General features: G+C 33.5%; 1 protein-coding gene across 5 annotated transcripts in view; it reads left to right on the plus strand.

Annotated features, from left to right (window-relative positions):
* The window catches only part of ROBO2 (roundabout guidance receptor 2), a 1,149,410-nt gene that overhangs the window by 401,336 nt on the left and 729,640 nt on the right, over positions 1 to 18,434 (plus strand). The gene's annotated exons all lie outside the window — the stretch shown is intronic.

Consider the following 18,434-nt stretch of genomic DNA (forward strand, 5'->3'; position numbering starts at 1 on the left):
CCAGAATTATAAAAAATGGAGAATACTCTAATAAAAGTGATTAGGTATGTCTAAGAGGGACAATGGGATGTGGCTCGCATTTAGGTATTAGACTAGTATGGGCAGAAAACAGTAAATAGGTGTCAATGATGGGAGACATTTGTATTAGAAAGGAAGGAGTAATGAGGCTGGGTGTAGAAGTTAGAGCCAAAGTGCCTATGTATGGTCATTATATTGTTACTAATTAGTGAATGAACAAACTAGTGACAAGAGTATGTTGAACAAACTTTGATATGGAAGTGATGGTACAGGGAGGCAGCTGTGTTTTGGAAAAAGGACTAATCTCACATTACCCAAGTGGGATCCTACTCTCCCAGTTATTACCTTGTAAGAGTAGCTACTGTAACCCCACTAAAGAACAGTTTGTTTACAGAAAGTAAAACATTTGTTCCAATGAGTTAATGAATGGATGAAATGCTTTGTTAGTTTCCCATGGTGCTTATTAAATGACCACATACTTAGCAGCTTAAAGCAACGTCTGTTTATTATCTCAAACCTCATTTGTGACTGCTTCTCATGACTCTGCTTTTGATTATTGTTCTTTCTGCTTTTTTTAAATTTGCAGAGGAGGTGTTCTTTTTACATCACTTTATGATCTTTCTGAAACACAGTGAGAATAAAAGGAAGAATTAAGAAAAATAGGACAAAATAATTCAATTAAAGAAAGGAGAGAAAAGGAATGGGAAAATAGAGACCAGTGGCAGGATGGTTTCTGACATTATGTCAGTGGGAAGATAATATCTAGATCATGGCAAATACTTTGGAAATAGGAAGGAAGAGATGTATTTGAGGAATAGTATTATGTAAGAATCAAAATAAAGTGCAAACTGTCAATGCATTTTAATTGGCAGGATTTACAGTTCAAAATATCAAGACTTTTTAAGATGACTCCAAAATCTTGGGTGAATGGAAGAATGAGGATATAAATTATAGAAACTGAAGATACACGAAGAACAAAAAGGGTGGGGGAAAAGTTGACTAGTTTTAGTTATCAAATGACGTCACACTAGATAGTAGAGGGATATACAATGTTCATTCTTTTAGAGATAAGGTATTCAGTGACCATAAGGAAGGTCACACAAATAATCAGTGCACACTCAGGACCCAAACCCAATTTTTTTTTTATTATTTGTAGCCTATGATGACCTTTTTTGGACCACAGTTACTTTCCAATATTGAGTTTGGGGCTAAAGAATAATATCTAATAGACATAACAAATAATGAAAATATAGAAATAGCAGAAGACATTTTAGAAAGTTACTTACTGCACTAGAGGAAGAAATGGGGTGTTATTGAGTGGAAATAAAGCATTTATCATTTGAGATTTCCAAGAGGAAAGAAAGATAATCAGTTTAAGATGAATCACAGGCAACAGCCATATTTCAGAGGTAGAAAGAGGAGGAATGAATACCAATCACAGGCTCAATTTAAAGGGACTAAACACTGTTGAATATTACTTACTTGAATATTTAGCATGTAGCTTTTAAGTACAACGTTTTATGGAGCTTTACCCAAGAATGGTGAAAAATTCACCTGAGGACAAAAATAATCTAATTTAGCTTTTAAAATTTTATTTCACAAGTGTACCAAGAGGCTAGCATTCTGAAATTAAGAAAGATAATAAGAAATAAAGCATTAAAATTTGGAGAAGACAGAAATTCTTTATAAGACTAAACTATGTAATGACAGTTTGTGAGATGAAGATAATTTGGTTGTTTATTAATAAGATGCAAGTTACTTCCCTAATGAACCATTTTAATCAGTGATCTATCAGTTAATCAGTGTTAATCAGCGTTTCATTACTAAATAAGGACTTCATGATGAGGTGGACAAACTCATAGTGTTGCATGACTAATAAGTAGACAACATTTTTTCCCAAAGATTTTTCATTATCTTAAATTCTATAATATTCAAAGTTTGGGAAAAAGACTCTTTAGACTAGCAGAATCCAGTGGTTTCATGAAAGGAGTCCAGCATTTGTGATCAGATGCTTCTGAGATTTAGGGAGTTATTGGTAAGCACACAGGTTCTCCAAGTATAAGAACCTGGAAAAAATGATGGTATTGTTTATTGTAGGTAAAATGACAGAACAGTCACAGATAAATTTTTCTTTTCTGTTCATCCTTGCTCCGTTTTCTCAACAATAAAGTAATATTGCTTGTGTAAGATCTTAAAACCAACGAGATTCTAGAATGCTGAGATAAAATCAAACTGCTCTTGGAAAGAAATCCTTCAGCTATTTTCTTTGCTTGTCAGAGCATGTCTGGAACATTGGATTTGGATTGGAGCATCATGTTGAAAATGTTGTTTAAGTTACATCTCATCTAGATTCTGTGTGACCAACTTGCCCTTATCTACAAGTTTGAGTGAATTGTCACCCTGTAGACACTTTCAGCTCCAGGCCTTAGGCTTGTCAGACCTAGAAAACCAAAAATCAATCTTTGTCACATCAAGAAAGGATTAAGAGGAAGATTGTGCTGTAATTTCAGGACTCTGTCACTGTGTCTGTTCCCCAGACTGCTTGCTTGGCTTTTTGTATACTTACTTGTGCTGTATTTTTGTGGGGGAAGGGGCTCAGGGATCCAGATAGTATTCAAAGGCTTTTTTTCCTAAACAGTACAATTTATTTTATGTTAAGTAATTTAAAACAATATTTTTATTGTAGATTTTACCTACACAGTATTTAACTGAGGTAAAATTTATATATAACATTATATTAGTTACAGGTGTACAACATAATAGTTTGATACTTATGTATATTTGATATTTATGTATATTTCAAAATAATCACAGTAAGTCTAGTTAACATCCATCAACACACATGATTAGAAAATTTTTGTTTTCTTATGATGAGAACTTTTAAGATCTACTCTCTCAGCAACTTTCAAATATACAATTTATATTGTTAGTTATAGTCACCAAGCTATACATTATATCTCCACAATTTATGTGTTTTATAACTGAGTTTGTACCTTTTGACCCCCTTCACCCATTTTGCCCACTCCCCATCAGCAACAATCAATCTGTTCTCTCTATCTATAAACTTGCTTGTTGTTGTTGTTTGTTTTTTATTTTTTAAATACCACACATAAGGGAAAGGACATGGTATTTGTTCTTCTCTGTCTAACTTATTTCACTTAGTGTGATGTCCTCAGTGTCCATTCATTTTGTCATAAATGGAAATATTTCATTCTTTTCAATGGTTGAATAATATTCCATTGTGTATATGTATACACATCTTCTTTATCCATTCATTCATCAGTGTACACTTAGATTTTTTTCATATCTTGGCTGTTGTAAATTATGCTGCAATAACATGAAGTGCATATATCTTTTTGAGTTAGTGTTTTCATTTACTTCAGATAAATACCCAGAAGTGGGATTGCTGGGCATATTGTTGTTCTACTTTTAATTTTTTGAAGAACTTCCATACTGTTTTCCATAGTGGCCATGCCAATTTACATCCACACTCAACAGTACGTGAGGGTTCCTTTTTTCTTCCCATCCTTGCCAACATTTGTTATTTCTTGTCTTTTGATAATAGCCATTCTAGCAGGTGTGAAGTGATATTTCATTGAGGTTTGGATTTGCATTTCCCTGACAATTAGTCATGTGGACCTTCTTATCATGTCGCTGTTGGCCATCTATGTTCTTCTTTGGAAAAATGTCTATTTAGACCATCTGCTCATTTTTAATCAGATCATTTGTTTTTTCCTATTGAGTTTTATGAGTTCTTTATATATTTGGGGTATTAATTCATCACACGTATGATCTGCATTATTTTCTCTCATTCAGTAAGTTACCTTTTCATTTTGTTGTTAGTTTCCTTTGCTGTACAGAAGTTTTTCTTAGTTTGAGATAGTTGCACTTGTCTATTTTTGCTTTTGTTGTCTTTGCTTTTGATTTTGGAACCAAAAAAAAAATCACTACCAAGGCTGATGTCAAGGAGTGTACTGCTTGTGTTTTTGTCTAAGAATCTTATGGTTTCAGGTCTACAACATTATTTACTATATAGAAGCAAATAACTATATGATAAACTAAAATTTAAAATTATATGGATTATAAAGGAGGATGATCTTTTAAAGAAGTAATGTTTGCAGTAAGTCATTTTATGCTCAAATATCTTGGGTATTTGAGCATTTCAGCCCTACATTATCAGAGATTCCAGATCTGAAGAGGATAAGATTTGGGGGGATTCGAGTGAAGAAGGCTTTGTTCTGAATTTTAAAAAGGAAAACTTGAAGTTAAAAAATAAAAGGCTCACAGGAAAGAACCATCTATAGTCTTTTTCTACCTTTATATATGGGAGAATCAATTGTTCATGATGTGGCAGGTTTTTTTCTTTCCTCAGGAAATATTCAACTGCGTATGGAAACAAAGTATGAGTTCTAAAATGAAGATATTTATAATTAAAATAAGACAGTAGAGCTTTCTGAAATATATTCATAAAATATCAATAGGTATCCAGTCAGCACTTTTCAAACATAAGAATGTAACTGTAAAACATGTAGAACAAAATTAATAAAAGAAGAAATTCTCTTATATGTATTATTAGTGGCATAATAATGATCAGAAATCCAATTAAGTATAATTTCCCCCACAATAAAAAGTGTCCTAGCATAGAAATGTGTTTTTTCTGCAAATATATACTACACAAATCAAAAAAACACTTGCTTAGGAAACTCCTCAAAGAGAAGAAATAAGTGAATACATCTCATTGTTTGTATTGGCATTCTTACTTGGCAAACTTTAAAACTTGGAAAATATTAAACCAATTTTTATCAGGAAATGTGAATTAGCATAGGATATAGACTCTTTCAAGCATAGTCATAGCTCATTAAGAAAATTGTGCCTGCAGCTCCTCTCTCCAAGTACAAATACATATGCAAGACCAAAATAATTATACTTTAAGATATTTCCATGTTTAAATAACATTATTTTTTTGAAACTTTAACCTTGATTGATCTGTAGCCAAAAACTTAAAGTGCCACAAAAATTTACGAAATCTGTAGGTAATACAAACCTTAGGACATATTTCAAGGTTATATTGGTTCTCTTAAATGTAATCATCTGATAATTTTTATGTAATTGTTTTGTCCATCCTTTTTTGTCACAACATTTTCAAAGCTTTATTTAAAAATAAGTTTATTTACAAGCAAGAATAATTTCCTACATTGTTAAAATGTTATCTTTTGGCTTTAAGAAAACTTTAAAATGCTGGATAGTGACAAATGATGCTTTAGTTTATAATTAGTTTGTTCGTGTTAAGTGATGTTGTAAGGTGACTATCTCCAGACTTGTAGAATTAATGTGGTAAGAAAAAAGCATGTAAATATTTAAATAATTCCCTACCTAATGCTATAATAGACTAGCCCATTATCTATGTTCATTTTGGCTGATCTGATAACTCTCAGAAGAAATTCACCATTATATATATGGGTCCCTATTTTTGTCATTCTGTATGTAAGATATATTTAAAGATGAAAATTAAGGAAAATACTGTGTTTTTCATGAAAAATCTGCTACTGATTTAAGAACAGTGAAATATAACATAAACATTTAAAAGATAAATATATTATGTATTTACCTACAAATAAATGTATTTATGTGTTATGCTACAAAAGCATAATATATTAATCCCTCCAATCAATTATTTTTAAACGACCACATCAACAGAAATGTGGGCAAAATATAAAGCTATTTCCAACATAAATACAAATGCTTGGTAAACAAAATAATATTCACTCTCATTAGTAATCAGAAAAATAAACATAAAATGAGATTATGCCTATCCAAACTACATTGGAAAATTAAAAACAAAGTATTAGTCCAGTTAGTATATGAGAAAACAAGCATTATCATGCAATGCTGATAAAAATATAAATTGATTTAAATAAAATGTTTCTTTCTGCTCCAACCCTGGGCAAGGCTAGATGACCATGGTGATGGAGTGAGTTATGAATTCTGTTTGTGTCCAGAGATGATGCAGAGAAAATGTAATAGAAGTAAGTGGAAGAGAAGGCTTGAATGAAACTAGGAGTTTGAAGGATGTATGCCTTCCCTCCTCTCCACTCCTTTTTTGTCTCTACCACCCAAAAAGAAGAAATACCTTGGCAACTGTCACCATGAAGAGTAAATGTAGTGCATGTCAGTATATTCATTGTATTGGAAGCATCCATTTTTGTAATGAGTTAGGATGAACCTCTCTGATTAATAGGAAGCAGCTAAACTTGTTTTGGACAAAATTAATATATTCTTTCAATTAAATTAGTTGGAACAATAGAATATATAAAAAACCGGTTTTCTCATCAATCAATTAAATATTTATTGTGCAAAACATGCACTTAGAATGTCTTCATATGTTTTAGAATAAAGTCTCCACTAAAAGTTGGGTCTGAAAACCGTGTAATTCAAGAAATAAGAAGGAACGTTACATATTTCACTTGGTACCTAGTCTCACAATTTCACATTTTGCCAAAAGGGATAATGGATAGATGGAACATGGGGGAAAATTTTTTCTGGAAAATGTAAGAACTTTGTAATAAAGGAGTTTACTATTTTCTGAACCAGGTCACTAAGCAACAGTGTAAAACAAAAACCTTAATTTGCAGAGAGTTTGCTAGTGTTGGAGTCAGAGACAACACAGAATGCCTGCACTTGAAGAGTTTAAGGCCATGCTTTCTCTTCACTTAAGATTTACAAGGCAGAACTGTCTAGTGGGTCTGTTATTAGGAACAGATAAATAGGCTGCGTATTGGATTCTTCTCACTTGATAGGGTAGCCAAGCTACCCTATTGCCTGACAATAATATTTTATGCTGAAGAACTTTTGTCTAAAAAAATCACTATCTAATTTTTTATAAAGGATTCAGTAGGATTTTTTTTTTACTATCAAATATTTTAACATTCAACAAAGAACAAGATGGTAAATATCACCTCTTCCCTAGGAGATACTTTTTGAGAGTCATCAACACTTATCTCTGTGAGATTTATGTAAATTATGGTAGAGATTCATTGAACTCATTATAAAGAACTATTTTAAACTTAAATTTCCACAAATATTTAAATGTTTGCAACCTCTCCCTAGTCAATTGCAATTGTCTTTAGAAAGTGTCAATAAATCAAGAATGAGAAACTTACAACTTTTCTTTAAAATATTAGAGATGATTCAAGATAGTCTCAAATGATAAATATTGTGTTTTCAACCATTTTCTATAAATTTCTAAAACTGTAGTCGCACAATACTTTATTCTTCTTCTTTCACTTATTTTTTCTTCTTTTTCTTCTCCTCCTTTTGTTCTTTTTCTATTTTAAACAGAATTGTTCTGTAAAGGCTAGTGATGGCTTGTCTCCTCAGAAGTTAAATTACATGTCAAATATTTCAGAGTTTAGAAAAGAGCTAATGAGGGTGTAATATTAAAATGTCAAACATTTACATACCATTTTCTTCCTCTTCTTGACTCTGAAACCCTCTGATAACAACTATAATGATTTGTTTAGGTTTTGGCCCATTGTTCCCTTTCCTCACTCATATTTAGTAATTACTTTCTTCTCAAGGCTGCACTTTTCTTGAGGAAAGTAGACTTCCAAAGTGGCGTTCAGTTTTGAATTGCATTCTGCTTGTATGACAGCAAAGACACGTTAGGGGAGCGAATTCAACAACTTGCAGTTTTCTCATTTATTTCCATCTCTACAAAGTCCCTTGCAAAATATTTAAGCATGTTTTTATGTTTGGGCCAGGGGTTTCCCTTAGAAAGCTATCTGACTAACTGTCTCTGGATAACACCAGAGGAGATTTTAAACTACCTATTGTGTGTTATCCTCTGTTACTCAGACAAAGAATGAGAAGAGAAAAGGGAAAGATTTGTGCAAGAGCTGAGTAATTGAAAACACAGTCCCTAATATAGTGACAAGACACTGGTATGTGAAGATCAAAAGTAGACTGGGAATTTTATCAGTGGCACTCTAAAGAAGAATGTAATATGATGTAACATGTTTATAAAAACACATTCGTTCCAATTCTACTTGATGTTGAGAGCAAATTTACATGACACATTTTAGTGTCTTGTAGTATTCAATAGATTGAGGACAGAATCCTTATTAGGAAGTGCTCTGCAAATAAGTGGAATCATAGAGAGAGCCGAGTATGTGATTGCGAATTTAAAAGTGACTACAATTGCTTTGCTATTGTTTTTAAGTGCAAGGTCAGTCTCATATATGAGATAGTTATAATATTAGCAATACTTCTGGTATATTTGTCATGCTCAAGTGTGCGTGGTTTGTTCTAATGTCAACCAGTAGCCTATTAAAAATAATTCGGAGCTATTGTCAACACTTGGAGTCCCTAAGCACATAAACAAGGAATGAACCGAAGATTCAAATGGCTGCTATTTGGTCCATTCATTAAGCTGGTAAAAATTATTTGTGGCGTTGTAGAGTGTGTACCATAAACTTAAGGATGTTTGTTTTTCTCAAGGCATCATTGGAGTAATTGTCTTCTTTATGCTAAAACAAGCTGAGAGATGTGACTCCAAACCAGAGGAAGAACACTTGTTAAGAAGTGATAGAGAAAGATGGTCCAGTATTGACTCATCAGCCTCAAACTCTCTCTCAAAGCCCAGGATAATACATAACGGTTTTTCACTGATCTCAGTTATTCATTCATTCTTTTAACTGATATTTCAAAGTGCCTGATATAGGAAAATAGAGATTTGTAGGGTAGACTTAGATAAACACAACTCCACAGATAAACAAGTAACAGTCAGTTATACAAAGGAGAAGAGAAGAGTTCTGTGAATGTACAACAAGGCATTTAACCTAGTCAGGGAGTCATAGAGGATATCTCTGTCCAAATGGTAAAAACTTGAGATCTGAAGAATGAGTGAGAGTTTTAGCCAAGGGAAGAAGGAAGCAGGGGTTAGGTAAATTGGGCCACGAAGGAATCTGTTGTTCCTTTGAATAACTTCTTCTAGACAAATACTGTCTTGCTGAGCTGAATCTTCCTTTATGCTACTAGGCTTTCTCTGGATGTTGTACTTCTTGATTCCAGTGATGCGATGCAAGTGTAACACCCTCTGGCAACCTCTTCTTCATCCCCAGCCCCTGAGATGTCACTGAAAATGTATAACCTCAGGAGGGGAATGGAGAGAATTATCATGATCTGTGAAAAACTATCAAGAGAAAACATGGCAGTCTTTCATTGGAGAGCCTTTTATTGGGATTTGGAGTCTGTTTAACTTCTAGGCTAGCGGATCAAGTTCTGTAGTACAGAAAATGTTAACATATATTAATTAATTGACCATTTTTATGAACAAGTATCTAGTATACCTAAAAACAGAAAAAGGAAATAATCTAATGTATTTTGTTTTGTTTTGTTTTTGCAGCTTAAAGTATATTCAGAGCAATAACCAACACTGTTATTATTATTATAATGTAGTTTCCACTGGGACCTGTATTGTGTGAGCCTACATTGGGGAAATGGGGATAAATACTGCTTTGGTTCAATAGAAGTTTTTAAACAAGTCAATCTCTATTCTGTCTGTCTGATGACTCTATTTTTATGTATGTTTTAATCAAAAGCATAACTCACTTTCATTCAAACAAAATGTTCCACCAGGTAAATCATGACTGACAGCCTAACTTGAGTTCAATCCTGGTTCAATATTGTCCTGCTAACATGTCAGTTATTAGAGAAGGGCTGTTGATTGATTTGTTTCATGTACACATTATTTTGGTTCACAGTGATTTTAGGCATCAGAATTTCAAGTACAATTATATTCCATCTAAATCAACACCTCTAGCATTCTCGATAGCCTACTCTTTCTTTCATTTCCACACAGATGAATCTGCATATTTCTTAACATAAGACAGGATTTATTTATAAAACTTTTTCTGGCATGATACTAGTTTTAATATGAAAAAATGTCCTCTTATGTACATGAAACTCCATTACATATTCAGTACTGAAAACCTACTCTTCTTTTCTTAAAAGTTGAATTAAATAAAATATAATACATAATCTGATATTCTTATGATGATATGTAATTTATGGTCATATAATAGGTCATAATAAAGAGGACAAATAATGTTGATATCTATTCAGTTTTCCTTTAAAAATCTAAAAATGGAAAACTTTAGCTATAGCCAAATGAATTGCACAAATGATCATAATTGCTTGATCTGAACTAGTTTATATCAGGAAATTCCAATGGGAATTAGACAAAATTCCCTGCACTAACACACTTTGAAAGTAGGGTTTCTTGAGGTGGATTGAAGTAACTATGCAGCTACTGTTTACAATATGAAGTGTAATATGGATTATTGTATATCTGTTTCATTATGAATCATTACCACCAATCAGCTCTATTGGAAGTTATGCCGGAAAATTTCCTACCAACTAGCAATTTTTTAAAATTAAAATTATAACAGAATATGTTGATAGGAATATGTAAGAATAAATGATGTTTAACTTACAAGAATGAACACCTGGAAACTGCTGAAAATGTTAAGTTCTTAAGCTCACAGAAATCACTGAAACTATTACATTGTTTACTTGAAAGTGTAGTGATATTAACATAATTCCTATAATTTTTAAAATTTGGGAAATGTTCCTCTGTGTATTGTCAACACAACCCAAATAACAAACATTACTGTATAGTTAAGTGTAATGGGTTTTCCATCTATTAGTATTACTTTGCTTTGTTCTTACACTTGGGACAAAACATACATCCAGAATAAAAGTGACTGTTTCTTTTTAATGATTTTATTAAACAAATGTCTTTTATCATTCCATCGGGTCTACGGATTTTATATTTCCTTTACATAGCTCAACAATGCAAATATTGGGTTTGTAGATAAGAATTCAATTAGCATTTCAAAGAGGTCAAATTAATTCCCTCTCAGACAGTAGCTATTGTTTCAGTTTACAAAGTAAAACTCAGTTCTAAAGTAGAAAACAATTTTTAAATCTTACCAATCACTTTGCTCATAGAAAAGCAGTACTGACTTTTAAAATGAAGTTTTTAAACTTAAGTCCTTAAAATATTTTAAAAATATTTTTTATCTACTTTAAAAAGTTATTATGAGGGATTTTGGAGTTAATACATGTGAAGTATTTGGGACCATGCCTGGTGTATGATAAATCCTCTATAAATATAAGAAGAAATTATAAAATACCAAAACTCAAACAAATCATTATTGTCTCTAGTATTACTGCTTACATGATTCCAAAAATATTGCAGGAAATCAGTGGCATTGCAAGGTGTAGGGACAGTAGGAGTGTTCTGCCCCAGGTGCCTTCAATATTGGGTACTTCTTAGATGGGGTGGGATATAGATTTAAGACAGTAATAAAACTGACTCAAAGTTGGTTAGCGTCTTAACTATAAAAATGCACAGGCAATTCTAAACAATGTCAGTGATAAAATATTCCCCTCTGCCAGGGTCAACCACTCCCATAGTCCTATGCTTTTTGGTATGCAGCTGCAGAAAACAATAATAGAAGGGGAAACATTTTTTGAATTCTTAAGTGATAGAGCTCTAGTTTTAAGTCATAAACTTTCATTTTCTTAATATAACACTGAACTTCTTGTTCCATTTTTAGTTCATGTGCTACTGACACGTGGAATACAAAATAGGAAATAGTAACAACAACAATAATAATATCTAACATTTATCGAGTACTTATTATTTCTAGGCAGTATTCCATGCATTTCATATGTCTCAACTCACTTACTCTTCATATGTATTATCCCCAATTTACAAAAATAAACCCTTTTTATGAATGATTATTTTCATTGATGAAACATTATAAATAGTATAAGAATAGAACAATGTGTGTTATGTAAAGATAAAAAGTGTGGTAGAATATGAGTTAAAGAAAACATAAATGAATATAGGTTAAAAGGTGAAAAGAAGGAACCCCTAAAAATATCCATGGGCCCCTAAAGATTAAGAAGATAGGATGCAGATTTCTTATCTTAACCTCAGTTCTTCTTTACTTCTTTTAATTCTGTATTTCTTTGTCTTTTCTTGATTCCCACCCAACCCCAAAGTAGGAGTGATATTAACTCCTTACAATAGGCACAAAAAGATGTTTATTCTTATAGTGCTGCACTAAACCTATGAAATTATGGAGAATGATGGTTAAGTGAGAACGTACAACCTGCAAAAACTTGGACAAATTGCAAATTACTTTTCTGTGCCTGTCTCCAATGTCTTTATCCATAAACTAGGGAGAGAATAAACATACTATATGTGTGCATCTATCCATTGCAAATTATATATATTGAGGCTTAAATTGTCTTATTTTTGATGACTAGGAGCCTCTTCAGATTGGTTTCTTTTGATATATTGCTAGTAATATTTGATGGCTTTCTTGCTTTCTGGTAGGACAACAAACCAGTCTCATTTTTTTATATTTCTTGACCCACACAATGAATCCATTTCTCCACAGAATGCTGGTTCCTTTTAGGTCAGAATAAAATTTAAAACAGTAAGCTTTTTAATATTTCCTTTGTTTAGGGCATTGGGTTAGACTTAATGAAAGTGACAAAGATGCTCTATTTTCAAAGAATTTATAATTTATTTGATATGATTAAAATACAAGAAAGATTCTATTATAAAAATAAAAGCACATCTGAAGTGTTCTAGACAGGAGGGATTTAATTTCAGAATTGTTACTTGGCCTTGTGACTTATTCAGAAGATCATTGAATTCATAGTTATTAAAAATAGGGTTTACTTTGAGTTAATCTGGTCAAAAAAAAAATTATGGAAGAGATGAGCTAGTTCTGGAGGGTGGGAGGTAGTAGAAATTAGAGCAATAGAAAGAATAAAAATATTCCAGGCTTATAGAATGTCAGAGAAGACCAAGACCATGTTCTAGAGACTGGAAATTTTTTTTTTTTGGATGGAGCCAACATTTCAATATGGAAATTGAGGAATGATAGTTTAATATTTATGAACAAGTATAACTTGATAATAAAATCTAGGCTGGTTAGAGACATAAGACACAAGAACAATAGTGACTTCCCTGATTGAAAGTTATGTTAGGATAAAACAAAGCTGCTATAACAAAGAAAACCTAAATTATAGTGGCTTAAAACCACAAGTTTGCTTCATTTTCTGAGACAGATGAGAGGTGAGTAGTCCAGTTTTGTGGGACATCTCTGCTTCTCACAGTCAACCAGGAACCAGGTTCCTTCTGAGTTATTTTTCTACCATCCTTTAGGGTAATGTCATCTGCATGTTCAAAGCTGAGTTACCTCATATCTGGGTTCCAACTAAAAAGGAGGTAAAGAACATAGTAGAGACATGCATGATCTCTCAAGTCCCAGAGAAGGATATGGCATGTGTTACTTCCACTCATACTCTGTCAGTAAGGACTTGGTCAGACGGCCATATATGACTGCAAGGTAGCAGTAAATGTAGACCAGCTGTGCAGTCATGTGTCTGGCTATAATTCTGTGGATATCAAAGAGGAATACTGCAGATTTTAGGGATGAGCTAACAGTCTCTGCCACACTGGTCTCTTCTCTTTCACACATCCCCAGTTTGTGTGTTTTCATAGTTTTCCAAACTTTATTACTTTCAGCTGCTCCGTTTGTTTCCTTATCCCCCCATCCTGAATATTTTAACTAATTGAATATATCTGTCAGGGTCCAGTCAAGAGACAGAAGTCACACCAGTAGTTTGAACATAGAAAGTTTAATATTACTATTACCTAGTAGCAGGATATTGACCACTGATGAATAAAGAGAATGCCAAAGAATTCAGAAATAGCAAATACAGAGGCAGCTACCATCTCTAAGGTTGAGGCAGAATATCTGAGGAAGAAACAAACTTAGATTTCCCACCTTCTCCCCCAATGCAGAGATTCAGACTTTGTTGAAGAGGATATGGCAGTAACCACTGGATGGCAGAGTTTGCTGAGGTGTTGCACACCAATGGCAGCTAGTATGAAATGATCTGCCCAGCTCCTACTAACATTTATGAGGAAATGAACCTAACCAAGAACTCACAGAACTCACTAGGCAGCTTCCCTTGGGAGTGCCTGTGAAACTAGCTGGAATATGCATAGTACTAAGATGCCTTCCACTCCACTGGTACTCATGTGCAAGGAAGGATAAAGAATAACAAACTATACCTGAAGCGTGACGAGAACTCTTCCTTCCTTAAATAGGGTCCCCCCTCCAACACCTTCGACCACAAAGGCTGACTGTCCTCCAAGCTGATAAAGGAGATGTGTTTATAAGATCCAGCTGAGGTGTTATGACATAGGGCAAAGGTGGATTTGAGCTGGAAGACAATAAATTGTTGCTGGCACAGTGGACATGACATGAAATTGTTATATCATTTCCTTGTTGTTTTATCACAATAAAGTTCCTTATTTTAGAACTGAATGAGGGAAAATGCCACAGGCCACCAACAGTGTCAGAGGATTCCCTTCTTTCCACATTATCTCCAACGCTTGCTACTTCATATTTTTTCTATAACAGCCATTCTAACAGGTGTGAGGTGACTTCTCATCGTGGTTTTGATTTTCATTTCTCTAACAATCAGTAATATTAAGCGTCTTTTCATTTGTCTTTTGGCTATCTGTATGTTTTCTTTGGAGAAATGTCCATTCAGATCCTCTGCCCATTTTTTAATCAGATTATTTGTTTTTTTGTTGTTGAGTTATATGAGTTTTTTATATATTTTGGACATTAACCCCTTATTGGATATATGACTTGCATGAATTTTATCCCAGTGAGTAGGTTTCCTTTTCATTTTGATAATAGTTTCCTTTGCTGTGCAGAGGCAATGTAAACAAACAGAAAGAATCTCAAAAAATAAAACACTAAAGTTACTTGCAATTTATGAATAAAATTCAGTTTGCAAATTTCCCCGCATGTTTCTTCCAGTGCTGTAATGGCCCTCAACAATTCCTCACCCCTGAACCATGAAGGAAAATTGTGTCAATTGGCTAAACGGTAATAACTATATGAAGTCCAACTGCATATAATCTTAGCTGTTTTCACACAAGGGAATGTCTGTTCCATAGGATTTCTTGTGACCATCTCCTCAGTGACCCTGTCATTATCAGTGTGAGTGGTGAGAAAACGAAAACCAAAGCTGAAGATGTGTTCCTAGAGCCATCTGGCTGCTTTGGAAGGTAATTTACTTACCTAAAAATAATCATATGCATATGGACTACCCCCATCCCTCATTGTAACATATCCCTAAAACTGTTAACATTCGTTCTGTTGAGTTTACAAAAACAGCATTTCTCCTGTGCATACTGTTCTTTTGTTAATATTCACATGAGGTATCTGAGGAAAAGAAACAACTGTCACATATCCTAGGAAGCAGGAAAAATCTGTTGATGAGATTTCTTTAAATCAGAAGCGTTCTTTTAGGCACATTCAATCAGCGAGTTTGTGTTTTTTCTCTTAAGTAGCTGTTATAGTGTCACATTTTGAAGTAGCAATTTAGAGTTTGATTCCAAACTAATTTCTTCATACGCAGAGTTCTGAAAGGTAGATTTCCAATAGGCTATGATCATCTGTGAAAATTTCAGGCTCTGTGTAGCCCAGCCAGCTTTAGAAATTTGAATACTTCAAGCATGGCATTACAATTCTCCATGGAGGTAGAATAGTGTAAGGCACACCCTAGGCCCTCATATATCATCCTTTTGTTGTTTGGTTGAATAACAATGAAGACGGTTTAAGGTTGTGGGTGCAACGCTGTGTCTGCCGGTTCAGTGATATGATTGTAGTAGTCATACCAGATTTCCTTCAGGTAATCAGAGGATAAAGTAATTTATTATTATGTCATCCATCTTTATACTGTGAAATGCTGATGGTGAAGGTGGAGGTAATTCCCATGCACACCAGCTATGGTCTTCAGCTTGAATGGTAGACCCAGAGTCATACGGGCATGCTTCACAGGGCTGGATATATGGAGGACCACCCGTGAGTAAAGTCCTGCTTTTGTATAGGCTCACTCTTGAATCTCTTAAGACTGAAGATATATGACACATTAAATACCTAGCATATTGCCTGTATTCCAAAATATAAGCTAGCTCTCTGTTAGTAAAATTGGTTTAAAAAGGAAACTATTGATTTTATGCTAGTCTCCATAATTTTACCTGACTTCCTCATACCCTAAATTATAAAGATGATGCTCCTTTACATCTTTAACTTGTCAAAGTGTTTTCAAATAGCCTAGAAGTAAGAGCAAAGTGGAGAAACAGCTGTCCCTTGTTATTTTGTTTCCTGAATACAAATAGTCTTAAATTGCTGTAAATGGAGAGGCTGGAATGAATTCAAACACTGCTTGTTTAAATACACTCAGCCTGATGTTTGTGTCTTGGAACCTTCGGAGAGGGCAGCACTGGAAAATGCTCCACATTAACTTGTCATATGTGACAATATACGGTTATTGCTTCTCTTTTGTTTGTTAGGTAGGGCTGCTTTGGAATCATTCAGAAATTTTTGTGACAGTAAATCACAAGAGATTTGAACTAAGATACCTGAACAGCAGCATTCACTCCTGAGGCATTTGGTGTGATTTTAATTTTAACTTCTCTTAGGAAAACAAAAGTCCTTTTGGACTTAACACAATTGACTGAGTTCAGACGGGCATTTTGGATTTTTATAGTACATCAGGAATGAATGGATGGATACATCTAGTCTTTGCTTTTTCCTTCTGGCTTCTGATCGCTTGCTATTTGAGATGACAGTCTATATGTAAAAGGCCAAAAGAAAGTGATTTGTTTGTTTTCTTTCCATAACCCATTAGTTTAAGGAAAGCTCTACTCCCAGGATGTTCTTAAGTAGAGTCTGATCCAACAGCTTTATTGACTATGTGGGATCTGAAAGATTGTTTAATGAATACTTTCTTCTATATTTGAGGAAACAGCAGCACAGAACATTTAAGAAGCTTGCCAAGGTCACATTTCCTGGAACAGTCACAAGTAATTTCTTGGTGTTCAGACTCACAGTCCAGTAGTTTTATCATAAAACCATTTTCACAATTCAGCTTAAGGATTCTCCCTGACTAGGGTGCTTACTCTGCAGAAAAAGTCTTTCAGTAATTTCCTCCAAATTGACTATTACACTATTTCATAATACTTCAGATTATTTTTCTGTTGGTCTTACCTACAAACTCACTCCCTAACTCATGACATGGGAGCTTAGGAAAAACATCATTATGGTTAGCCTTTTGAAGTTAAAACTGCTGTGGTTTGATGACCTCCCAGATTACTGAAAGATGAGAAAGTGACAGCACCAACCAAGCAGAAAAGAGGTAAAAGATGGAGAACCATTAAGAAATTAGACTTGTTTATTGGAAAAATTAGTAATAAACGTGAGTAAAAGATCTTAACCTCAAGAATTGTAGGCAGAAGATAAGAATCAAGTGTTCTCTAACTCCACCACAGATCTAGAAATAAAATTATGTCGTTAGACATGGTCACAGACTGTATTTAAAGCAACATCCTGCATGCAATATTGAGAAACCTGAGTTCATGTCTTGGCCTTGCTTTGTACCTTTGGATAAATTGGTGAACCTCTGTGAGTCTCAGTTTCTACTTCACTATGAGGACTAAATGAAATAATATCAAAGGTCCCTATTTAGTACAAGGCTGGCACATGGTAGATGCTCAACAAAAGATTTCTATTTTTATTTTATTTTATTTATAAATTATTATTTATATTATAAACATGAAATATATAAACATTGAATTGATATATCATTTTAATTAATTTAATTAGTTTAATATTTAATTCATATTACTTTCCCATATAGGCAGTATATATGTAACTATACATATGTAATTATTTTTTATTTACGCTTAGCACAAAATTAATGCTTACTGTACAGTAAGGAAAGACAACTCCAGAAAACTTACTAGTGAGCAAAAATGAGTAGAGCATAAGGTGAGCATTAGTGAAACTCAGGAGACATGTTTGAAAATTCAGTCATAAATTAGGTTCTTAGAAGCACTCTCCCATTATTAGGTAATAATTTTCTCAGCTCTTTTAAACATCATAAAATATTTACTTTCACAGTAAAAATCCATGTCATGAGGACATCTGTTTCCATATATCTGACATAAAATATATCTAAGTACATCTGATCACCTTGATATTCTTATCATCCCTTATGCCCTGTGTTGCTCATGATTCTTGTGTAGTCCAACAGCTTTTCAATAAAGCTTTCCATCCCTCTGAAAATATAGAACTTTTTATACGTCTTCTCATAGAGAAAAAAAATTATCTTTTCATTTTTTTTTACAATTCATTGCCCTTGAGCCTCTTCCTTTCGTGTTTTTCTGGGCTATATTCAAAAATAATTTTTTTGCCCTTAAATACATTCCACAGTTCAGCATCCTCTCTTTCTATTTCTACTTC

The sequence above is a fragment of the Camelus ferus genome, chromosome 1, assembly GCF_009834535.1.
Source record: "Camelus ferus isolate YT-003-E chromosome 1, BCGSAC_Cfer_1.0, whole genome shotgun sequence".
NCBI lineage: Eukaryota > Metazoa > Chordata > Mammalia > Artiodactyla > Camelidae > Camelus > Camelus ferus.